The sequence below is a fragment of the Homalodisca vitripennis genome, chromosome 8 (assembly GCF_021130785.1).
Source record: "Homalodisca vitripennis isolate AUS2020 chromosome 8, UT_GWSS_2.1, whole genome shotgun sequence".
NCBI lineage: Eukaryota > Metazoa > Arthropoda > Insecta > Hemiptera > Cicadellidae > Homalodisca > Homalodisca vitripennis.
In genome coordinates, this window is record NC_060214.1 from 111,939,237 (window position 1) to 111,951,864 (window position 12,628).

Sequence of the window (12,628 nt, forward strand, 5' to 3'; positions counted from 1 at the left end):
TAAAAATATTGTGGGTTTAATTGTTATTGCAATTATATACTTTATCCGTAGCAATAACTGTATTATTTACAACGGTGTTCAACTCACTGTTGTTCACTCGGTGTTTACTCACTTGTATTCTATGTTTATTAATATTTACCCTCTTCATCATGAAATGAGTATTATTACGGTATAAGATTTATCTTACTAGCGTGGTAAAATAGATTTCTAGTTATTTAATAATATTTTTTCGTGGATTTTAAAATTGGAAAATTAAAAAAATGTTATAATAATTTTAGATTTTATGAAATATGTTCATTTATTGTTTTTATTAAGATATTGTTAAGATAATTGTATATTAATTATTTTTTCAACCACTTTGTATTTATATTTTGTTCATGATTTGTTTAACCCATCATATGTAACTAATAAATAAAACATAAAAAATTTCATATAATTTTTGCATATAGTTTTAATTACTCTCAACTTAATAGTTCCGTTTTCACTTCTATCGGAAGTCCCACGACTGCTACTGTTTTTTTTCTAATTTTTCAGAGTCAGAAGTGGTTGAGGCTTGAGAAATTTATGTTATTGCTGACACCTGGTAGGTATGAGCAGATGTTATAATATGGAAGAAAAGCTATTGTGATAAGTATCTCTTTACCCAATACCCCTCACGGAATTTCTGAGAATAGTTTTATAACCCTTACACGTAATTTCATTAGACACATTCAGAAGGGACACGCAAACTCGAGACCGGTTGCCATAAACCTATTGTCTGGTAATGACACCATTTCGAGGAAGGAACCACCTCACCCGAGCCTTTACCTGAGACTACCTCACTGTTAATTCTGTTGTAGTTAAAATATTTGTTCCATTCCATTATTTGAACGTTCATTAATTTGAACTGTAAAAATCATGCAATGCTAACAAACATCTTTGTACAACTTATACATGAAATTAACAAATCGATTACATGGAATAGTAGGCTAATCACGCCAAATATTCTACGTAACAATATACCAAGAAAATGTATTATAAGTTTTTAATATTAAAGCTCGTATGCTTTAAACAGAGGTAAACATCAATTTAATACTAACAAATGACCATTATAATTTTCAAAATAGACAAATAGAATGAATAACATGATAATGATGCATTGACTTAAGAGAAAAAAATCCTTCTAGAAGTTCTATATTTTTAGAATTAATAATATAATTAAATGGCGGTACCATTACATAAACTCATAGAAATAGTAATACCATTGAAGCATTTATTTCATATTGACTATGTTTAATAAGTCATAAATTGCAAACCTAAAACATGTGGTTTTAACGCACAAACCTCGGAAATTGTTTGCTGCTTAAAATACAAAGTATGACCTCAATATTGGTTTTATATTATAATATGCGTCAGATACGTTTGATAACATACTGTATCGTTGAACTTAATATTTTAGTGTGGAAATATCAAAATACACGTTATTGGCATAAGAATGTATATTTAGAATCTCCTTAAAAATCGAATGGAAAACTACAAATCTGTTTATGTATACAAAACGTAACACGCGTACGTTCTTACTGTAATTTACTGGAGATTATATAACAACTCCAGATATATTAACTACACTGAGGGCAGTTTCCCACTGGGGCATCAAAGAGTAGAGGAAAGGTTTATTTTTTACTCATAAATTTAATGTTAATGCCAATTTAAACGTGTTTTAGTTTCTATACGATTCTAAACGATTAGTAGTGTAAAAGACCCAACACTGATATTGCAAATATAAAAATAGGGTCGTTGAGATAACGATTCGTAGAGTAAAAGAGCTGCCCCCCAAATAAAAGATCCTTCTGAGACTAAACCAAACAAGTGCCCGCAATGAAACTTTGTACATAGATCTTGAATTTTAATGTACAAAATGTATTTGTTAATTATTTGAATAGCGCTCTTTTTATAAAATCACAGTATAGATCTTTTTTAAACTTGTAGTTTAAGTAACGTCCTGGAAGACATTGAGAGGAAAATGCCTAGCTCTGATTTTGCATTCCTTGCTTTTGTATGGTAGGTAGCGATGTCCTTGCTTCTACTAGGCAAAGTGAATATTGGGATTTGCCAATAGAATCATAAATTCTATTCAAAATTGCTGGCACAAGGGCGGCACACGGGCGGCGCCCTTTGAACCCCGGAGAAAGTTGGACCTCACACTTTGCTGAAAACCCTACAGTAGTCTAGGACCATCTTCCTTCTGTTCCCCGTTGTAAATCTCCAATATGTCAAATAAATATAAAAACGATGCCTGAGGGATGTTTGGCACCATTCTTGGATTGGCTGTGATCTGTGAACGTTGTTTGCATTAGTGCAAAGTTCAACACTCGGAGTGCTACTTGATCTTCTGTATCCTGTTATCTGAGGTAATTAATTTTAAAACGTATTATAAACTTTACCTGGTATGGATAAATTGGTATTAATATTTTATACTTATCACTCGCGATTAAATTTTTAATGATACATAATTATGACGTAATAGATAAAGTCTATCATTTCGTACTAATAGTGAAATCGAAATTATGTATATCATCCATCTGAAAACAACAGATGTAGGCTTCAATTGATTATTTTATTTATCAAATAGCAACAAGTTTGAATTTTAACATAAACATTCCGTACTTTACAAATAACGGAAAATATAATAAGAGATTTATACTTAACAGTTAATTTCAAAACTCAGTGGTTACACGTAATCTAACACAACTTTTTTTAGTTTAAACCTTTCTACAGAAAGATTATTTTGTTCATACCAGTTACAAAACATGGTTTAATTTTGTAATACGATTTTCTAGACAAAACATTACCTGTAATGAACATAAATTAAATTATTACACGACGATATTGGTTCTTACCATGCCTATCTGTACACAGCAAGGAAGATATTAAATTAATATATTCTGGACCCGATCCAATTTCTTTCATTGTACAGACATTCATATCGCCTATTATTAAAGTAGGATTTATTGATGCATTTAAAATATTTTCAAAGTCATATTTAAACTGAGCATTACGGTATTATATTATTTTTTTGTGCACGTGTTTTTATAAATATGACAATTAAAACATAAATACATGCGCGGATTTAAGAACAGTGAATACAGAGGCCAGTCTTTTACAAACAAATTTATTTATTTGCTGTGCATTAATATCTGACCTTATAGTGCTAACCACCATCTATCATATCCAAAATAGTAGTTTATTATAAGTTACGGCGACTTAACTGTGATTCAATTTGAAATTTATTTCAGTATTATTATGGAATTAAAATAATTTAGTAAAATGGAACTATTGAATTTAAAACATTTATTAAGTAATCGTTTAAAAATAATCAATGCACATGTATTTACGCTTACAACTTAAACACATTATCCTCCTTACTGGCCGAAGATACATGTTTCGATATTTTTTCAGGATTTGTCAGTTATACTAAATCCTGTTGGTTGATAAATCTGCTACTTTGTCATGGCTTTGTTGCGTGGTGTCGCTACTACCATTATGGAATATAATAGCAGAGACAAGGTAGGCCTGTATTAACTTTAACAAAGGTTTCATAGTTGTGTAAATTTTGTATAATGTGTAGTATTTAAAAATGACTTTTAAATGATGCTATTGAGATAAAGAGAGGTTTGAAGACTGGCCTGAATAGTCCTGGACAATAGATAAATCATTAAGACCAAATGAAGGAGGCGATATAAGTAAAATATATACTTTTTCATATTTCTGTTATAAACTTATCCTAATCTTCTAAATGAGCAGTTTTTGCTTATTTTCAAAACAAGTTATATGTTGCGACCATTGTAATATGTAATCAATAATGCGTATTATGTTATAATAATGATAAAATAAATAATATTTATTTTAGGAGGTGTTTGAAAGAGTTAAGGTTATAGGGGACAGTCATTGTTTATTTCGGGCAATGAGTATGGCGTTGTGGGGTACACAACATCGGCACGCGGAAGTTAGGACGAGCATAGTGAACCACGTAGTAACAAACTGGCAGCATTACTATGAGAGAATACAATATACGCTCGGAGAAGAATTTAACTCTCCTCTAAAATATGCAAACCTAATGGGAAATGTACAGAAGCGAATATATGGATCGGAATTTGAAATTACAGTTTTTTGCGAGGTTTACAAGAGAAATGCAACTGTATACAGAGAAAGAGATGTTAAACAAAGGATTTGTGGGAAAGATACTATCTTTAAGGTTGCTAATTTTAATATCAATCAAGTGTATACAACATATGATTTTGTATTTCAAGGAATAGAAAAAGGTCACGAGTCAGAAGGCCATTATGATCTACTAATAAAAAAAAATTTACTTGAGTTGGAAGTCTCCGATGAACCCCACAAATCTAACACCAGACATGATACTACCATTCATAAAAGTGGCATCGCAGAAAACAGTTACAGTTCGTCTGATCAACCTAAAAATGTAGAAAAAACCCCATTACAGAATCTGCAATTGAAAGAGAAATCGATGAATGTAGTTCAACATATCCTGATGTGTTAGAGAAATTGATTGCGTTTTTAAACAAGAAAGGATGCTGTAACCAAAAATTAAAAAAACGTAGCAAGGAAAGACACGCATTATTCAAAGAGGCTGCTTTGTTGATATTTGGGGACTGCAGTAACAAACACATGTTATTGCTTAATAAATTGTATGAAAAAAACTTTTCAAAATTCATAACAAAAGTTACAGCAGAAAAAGACATCCAACAATCTCCTTGGAACAAAGTAAACGAGAAGTATGCGGAATTACTAAACAGTGTTTTGAACACGCTCGGTGATGAAATAACAAAAGAAGAACTAATGGAAAAGGAAAAGATCGTTTATCATAAAGTGTACAATCACTATTGTCAGAAGGTAGGATGGAAAGGGAGTAATAAAAATAATGCAAGAAAATTCAAGCATGTTTGGAATAAGTTTCTAACACAATTACCTGAGTCAGATATTGGAATAAGGCAAATAACAGGCTAAGGAGAAACATTCGCTGATAGATTAAAAGACAGCAGAGGCTGTGTGAAGTCATTGACTTATTGCAAATCACCAAGCCACCAGGACTTACAAACATCAACGAAAACAGAAATCTTTATTAACAATACAATTCATAGCACTGTTATTTTGTGGGAAAATGAGTGTAAAAAAGATCAGAGATTTGAACATTTAGTCAAAGAGTTTATTAGCTGTCATCGTAGGGTCGGTGGAGTGTGTACGTGGACAGATTTTGATGACATGTATAAATATAAAGAAAATCTAAAACAAATCAGATCTATCAAAAAACCCGTAATTCTAGTTTTTAAAAAGTGCTTGTATAAGTTTTGCGACAATGAAATGATCATACACTTAAGTACAGTTGGGGACGAATTAAAAATTGAAATAAGAGAATCAGAAAGAGGTAGTGACAACTACGACATCTGTGGACATTACCAGTATTATGACGATAAAAAATACCCTTTTGATAGAATGGACGAAATTTTATATCGAGATAGAATATGGATGTCAGTATTCGATAGTTCAAAAGATGTTTACAGTGAATATGTCACCAATGAGACTGACAATATGAATATGGAAATATTACATCAAAAAGGAAAAATTAATGTATCGGCTAATTGTTCAAATAATGAGGAATACCTAAAAAAAAGTATTAAAAATATTGCAGAAAAATCAGGAAAATCGTACATAGCAGTACCTAAAAGGAAACATTCCTTGTCGTGCTCTAATAAATTTGCAGTTGAAGAAAAAAGAGTTACTGGTCACAGCGACGACGTAATGGTTAACGGTGTATTTGATACAGCCACATTTAGAATTTGGCTCCGAAATGCTGTAATAAAACAAGCAAATATCAGTTGCAGGTTAATATTTACAAATAGTAAACTAAGACATAATGAAAATTTAAAATATGTAACATATGCAAGGTGTGGCTCAAGCGCAGCTGGAAAATGTAAAGAGTTTAAATTTGAAGTTGAAATAACTGATATTGTTGATGTAAGAATAACGAGCAGCGGTACGGTACGTCTGTCCCGATTCATACTGGAAAGAAAAGGTCTTACCAACTTAGGGGAGGAGAACGTAAAATATACAAAAAGAAGTTGTTACTAGATCAAGCAAAAACGGTACAGAATGAAGATATGAAACATATAAATATAGATGCTGCTATTGATCTTAATATGCAGTCTGTCAGAACATTAATGACGCTGAGAAAATGTCGATCAGAAGCGTTCAAAGAAGATGACTTGCACTCAAACGACTTGTTAGACCTAATTTTACTGGCAAAAACCGAATCAGTTTCATCCACTGAGGAGGAAAAATATATAAGAAAGGTAGTAGCCTCACCCTTCCAGGTATATATGTTTACAGGTCTGCAAAGAAAAGTAATCGCAAGTAAAAACGTGCCAGCTGGTTATTTTGATGCAACAGGCTCGGTTGCAAGACAAGTGGTCTTATCTAATAACAAACCTATTTTGTATTATGCATTGGTTGTTAATGTTAATGGTGAAAATTTACCTGTCATAGAAATGTTGTCTGAGGTACATGACATAAGCGCCCTAGCTGATTTATTTACAACTTATAAGTATTTCTGCTTGAAATCAAGTAAACAACATTGGCCACTTATTAAACGTATTGTTTGTGATTGGAGTTGGGCTATGATGATAGGAATTGTTATATCTTGGAACTCGATGGATTTGTTGCAATATCTCCGTATGTGCTACAACATCGTAACGGACAGGAGTGACCCGCAGCAGTATAGAGCTAAAATAACAATACACGCATGCTGTGCACATTTCATGAAAATGGTTAGTGACAGGCTCTCAAAAGAAAATATTTTAAATAAGAGAGTGAAGAAAATGATACTGAAAGTGATGAGTCTCCTGGTAATATGCAATTCAGTGAGTGAGACTGATGAGATCTACACAATGCTTGCAACTATATCACTCAGTGAAAAGAATTACTCTATTACAAAACATGAGATTGATAAAGTGAACCAGATACTTGAAAATAAAGACCTAGTTATATCAAAATCAGACATTCCTCAAAATTCAAACCTTAACGACATAGATAATGAATATGTGAGTGGAAAAACAAAGCTAGATAGTCCCTTTTTTACCAGATATTGTTCAATTCTACAAATTGTTACGGACAAGCTACACACCATCAGGAAAAATGAACCAGCAACCGAAGAATTAAACATTTATTACTGTCCAGGATTCTTCGATTATGTTCATAACCACTTAATGCGACTGTTACCTTTTTGGAGTGGCTTAATGTTGTTTATGCATGGAAGTGAAGAATTTAATAGATTATCAAACGCGAACGTTGAGAACTACTTCCAACAGGTTAAACACAGACTTTTAAAGAGTAAAACGAATTTAAAAATAGGGCGTTTGATAAAACTTCTAAAAAGCAATGTACAGTCTTCATTGAAAAATATAAGTATAGATATTTCAGATTATAACAAAGAAAGAAAACAACGAGTTAGACAGAAAAATAAATTTTGTGATATTGAAACTAAGGTCATATTGAATCCAATGGAGCCAAAGACTGTCCAAACCACTTTTGAACAGCCATGCCAGATAACTAATGAATTTCATTCTGAGGATATTGAAGATGTTGATGATCCAAGTATCACAGAAACATGGCAAAAGAAGCGCAGATCGACTTCTACATATCACTTGACTACAAACAAACCCTTAAGAAATTCGAAATTATTTACAAAACAAACTTGTAGTGCAGGATTTGAGAACGCCGATAAACCTACAGTAGACGAGCCGCCAGAAAATGAAGAGAAGTACATAACTATTGATAGAGGACTACCTTCAGAAAACGAACACAGTACAAGAAAAGAAATAGGAAGTGTAGGTGAAGATAATAACAGGAAATTTAGGGTGAGTATGAGCAAACAGTATCCTCACGTCTGTGCGATTCCAAATGGCCTATTTATGAATCCAGATTTTTATTTGTACGAGGAAAATGAATTAGAAACAGATACGTATGTAGTAGCCTTTTTTAAAAATTTAGTGCCTACAAAAAAACTGTATCTGTTCGGAGACGCATATTTCACATTGAATGGATCGAGAGAATTACACCAGAATGTGATCGACTGCGCTATTGTTGCTCTAATTAAAAAACTGTGCAAAACAGACAACGTTAAATTCGTCAATACAGAAACTTGCGGAACACTTTTTAAACATAATTCCGTTACTGCAGCATCGCCTGTTTGGTATTATTTCCGAAACTTAAATGAGTATGACAAAATTCTAATGCCGTATATTGTATCAAACAAAAATCACTATTGCGTGCTGGTTGGAGACATACAGAACCACACATGCTTTTTCTACAACCCACTGCCAAGATATCCGGACAACTGTGAAGTTGGATTTAAAAAATTTAGGACATTTCTCAGTGGTCTTCAAAAAACTCAGTACAAGAATGATGGCATGAAAGTAGACAGATGGACATATGTAAAAGGCGAGGGGGCAGTCCAAAGTGATAGCTTTAATTGTGGAATATATGTTATAAATTATATAGAATGTTTTCTGAAAGACCAAAAAATGCCGACGAAAATAAATCCTACTGATTATAGAGAATACTTAAAAAGAGAAATTCTGCAATGGTCAGATAATATGGCAGACATATGCTTACAATGTGGAAAGGGAGAGCTCGATGCAAAATATGGATAATGTGCGACAGCTGCAAACGATGGGCTCACTTCAAACCATGTCTTAAGTATTTAAGTAAAACCCAACATGAGGTTGAGGTAAATGATTTCATATTTATTTGCAAACTTTGCCAACAATTTAAATCGAAATACAACAGGAACCCATGGGAATGAAACAATTAACAACAACACTTGTTTTTAAGGAAAAATATTAGGTCCCGCCCAACGCAAAGAAAAGTGCTTAACGGTTTGGTAGTGAATTGAGTAGCTGCCAATATCGTTATGCACAGTATATTGATAGACAGAAGCCAATGAATTGAAGAGATCCAAATAGAACTTGCAACAACCACTGTTTGAAAAAGTTATTAGGTCCCATAAAAATAATGAGATGTTTCCTGAAGTTGTTGGTAGTGAAACTAGTAGCTACCATTAGTTTTATATTAATTGTAATTATTATCAAGAACCCTAACCCTACAACTAACTACCTCATACGCCATACTTAACCCCGAAATATACTATACTCTACTTCCACCACCTCATCTCTTTCGAAAAGAATCCTTCTACAACCAGAACCTGCTTAGACGATGGTAATGACCACACGAAGGACGTGTCGCTGTCGTGAGCAACATGTTCTCCTCTTCCTGACAACATGATTTACTGAAGTGGTAAAGGGATACAATTGTCCCTCAGATTGATATTTAGATTAAACGTATATTTAGATTGTTTATAAGAATACTCTTTACAGGTGAAGTAAAACATTAATAACAAAAAGTAATTTTTAGAAATTGTAAATGTTTTACAGCCGTATTTTTCTTCATTATTATTGTATGGGAATTGTGTCATAACTGACAGAGCGCAGTGAATACATACATACGGTCCTTCTTATCCCATACATGTGTTAGCGTAAACATTTCCATCCACGAATAATTTAATTGTTTTGCTTAAATCATGGCCTGTAAATTCATTCCCATAATATATCATACATGTATATAGACATTTCAGTAACAGTTTCTGCTATTGATGTCCGTAAAATAGGTCCATAGTTGCATGGCAGAATAAATTTTGTTGGTGTTGGGTATTTGTAATATAAATTTAAAATACTCGTACATAACATATGCTTAAAGAAATTGTAATAACATATTTGTTGGTATTATCTTTTAAGTTTGTACCCGTTGAGTTCCAGAGTCTAGAGAAGGAAGAAGAAAAAAGAAGAAAGTGGTGTTTTTTTAGTGGGTATGCCATCAGAATACTATCTGGTGGAGAGCCCCACACTTGTTCGCTTGGTTACGGTAAGACCAAGCGTTCGTGCAGCAATGCATTTTTTCACCACTTAAAAAAAAAAACAACATGATTTGTGTCATATTAATTTTACTTTTTGTTACAGCTCTCATTTTTTTAAAATTTCCTGACTACATGGAAAAGAAGTACGAGTATTGTCTAATAAAAAGGTATTGTATTACTTATATAACTAATAAGTACAAAACACAAACAACTTCAATTTCGTTGGTATATTAAAGTTCAGCTTACAGAGCATCTGTGTACAAAGTTTCATTGCGGGCACTTGTTTAGTTTAGTCTCAGGAGTGACTTTTATATGAGAACGCCCGTCCAACGGTGCATTTAATTTAGACGATAGGACCTCTGACGGCCGACACCACCTTTTTGACGTTGGTATATTAAAGTTCGGCTTACAGAGCATCTGTGTACAAAGTTTCATTGCGGGCACTTGTTTAGTTTAGTCTCAGGAGTGACTTTTATATGAGAACGCCCGTCCAACGGTGCATTTAAATTAGACGATAGGACCTCTGACGGCCGACACCACATTTTTGACGTTGGTATATTAAAGTTCGGCTTACAGAGCATCTGTGTACAAAGTTTCATTGCGGGCACTTGTTTAGTTTAGTCTCAGGAGTGACTTTTATACGAGAACGCCCGTCCAACGGTGCATTTAAATTAGACGATAGGACCTCTGACGGCCGACACCACATTTTTGACGTTGGTATATTAAAGTTCGGCTTACAGAGCATCTGTGTACAAAGTTTCATTGCGGGCACTTGTTTAGTTTAGTCTCAGGAGTGACTTTTATATGAGAACGCCCGTCCAACGGTGCATTTAATTTAGACGATAGGACCTCTGACGGCCGACACCACCTTTTTGACGTTGGTATATTAAAGTTCAGCTTACAGAGCATCTGTGTACAAAGTTTCATTGCGGGCACTTGTTTAGTTTAGTCTCAGGAGTGACTTTTAAACGAGAACGCCCGTCCAACGGTGCATTTAAATTAGACGATAGGACCTCTGACGGCCGACACCACATTTTTGACGTTAGTATATTAAAGTTCAGCTTACAGAGCATCTGTGTACAAAGTTTCATTGCGGGCACTTGTTTAGTTTAGTCTCAGGAGTGACTTTTATATGAGAACGCCCGTCCAACGGTGCATTTAATTTAGACGATAGGACCTCTGACGGCCGACACCACCTTTTTGACGTTGGTATATTAAAGTTCAGCTTACAGAGCATCTGTGTACAAAGTTTCATTGCGGGCACTTGTTTAGTTTAGTCTCAGGAGTGACTTTTATACGAGAACGCCCGTCCAACGGTGCATTTAAATTAGACGATAGGACCTCTGACGGCCGACACCACATTTTTGACGTTGGTATATTAAAGTTCGGCTTACAGAGCATCTGTGTACAAAGTTTCATTGCGGGCACTTGTTTAGTTTAGTCTCAGGAGTGACTTTTATATGAGAACGCCCGTCCAACGGTGCATTTAATTTAGACGATAGGACCTCTGACGGCCGACACCACCTTTTTGACGTTGGTATATTAAAGTTCAGCTTACAGAGCATCTGTGTACAAAGTTTCATTGCGGGCACTTGTTTAGTTTAGTCTCAGGAGTGACTTTTATACGAGAACGCCCGTCCAACGGTGCATTTAAATTAGACGATAGGACCTCTGACGGCCGACACCACATTTTTGACGTTAGTATATTAAAGTTCAGCTTACAGAGCATCTGTGTACAAAGTTTCATTGCGGGCACTTGTTTAGTTTAGTCTCAGGAGTGACTTTTATATGAGAACGCCCGTCCAACGGTGCATTTAAATTAGACGATAGGACCTCTGACGGCCGACACCACATTTTTGACGTTGGTATATTAACATTCAGGTTATTGAGCACTTGTGTACAAATTTTCATTGCGGGCACTTGTTTGGTTAAGTCTCAGGAGTGACTTTTATACGAGAACGCCCGTCCAACGGTGCATTTAATTTAGACGATAGGACCTCTGACGGCCGACACCACCTTTTTGACGTTGGTATATTAAAGTTAAGCTTACAGAGCATCTGTGTACAAAGTTTCATTGCGGGCACTTGTTTAGTTTAGTCTCAGGAGTGACTTTTATATGAGAACGCCCGTCCAACGGTGCATTTAATTTAGACGATAGGACCTCTGACGGCCGACACCACCTTTTGACGTTGGCATATTAACATTCAGCTTACAGAGCATCTGTGTACAAAGTTTCATTGCGGGCACTTGTTTAGTTTAGTCTCAGGAGTGACTTTTATATGAGAACGCCCGTCCAACGGTGCATTTAAATTAGACGATAGGACCTCTGACGGCCGACACCACATTTTTGACGTTAGTATATTAAAGTTCAGCTTACAGAGCATCTGTGTACAAAGTTTCATTGCGGGCACTTGTTTAGTTTAGTCTCAGGAGTGACTTTTATATGAGAACGCCCGTCCAACGGTGCATTTAAATTAGACGATAGGACCTCTGACGGCCGACACCACATTTTTGACGTTGGTATATTAACATTCAGGTTATTGAGCACTTGTGTACAAATTTTCATTGCGGGCACTTGTTTGGTTAAGTCTCAGGAGTGACTTTTATACGAGAACGCCCGTCCAACGGTGCATTTAATTTAGACGATAGGACCTCTGACGG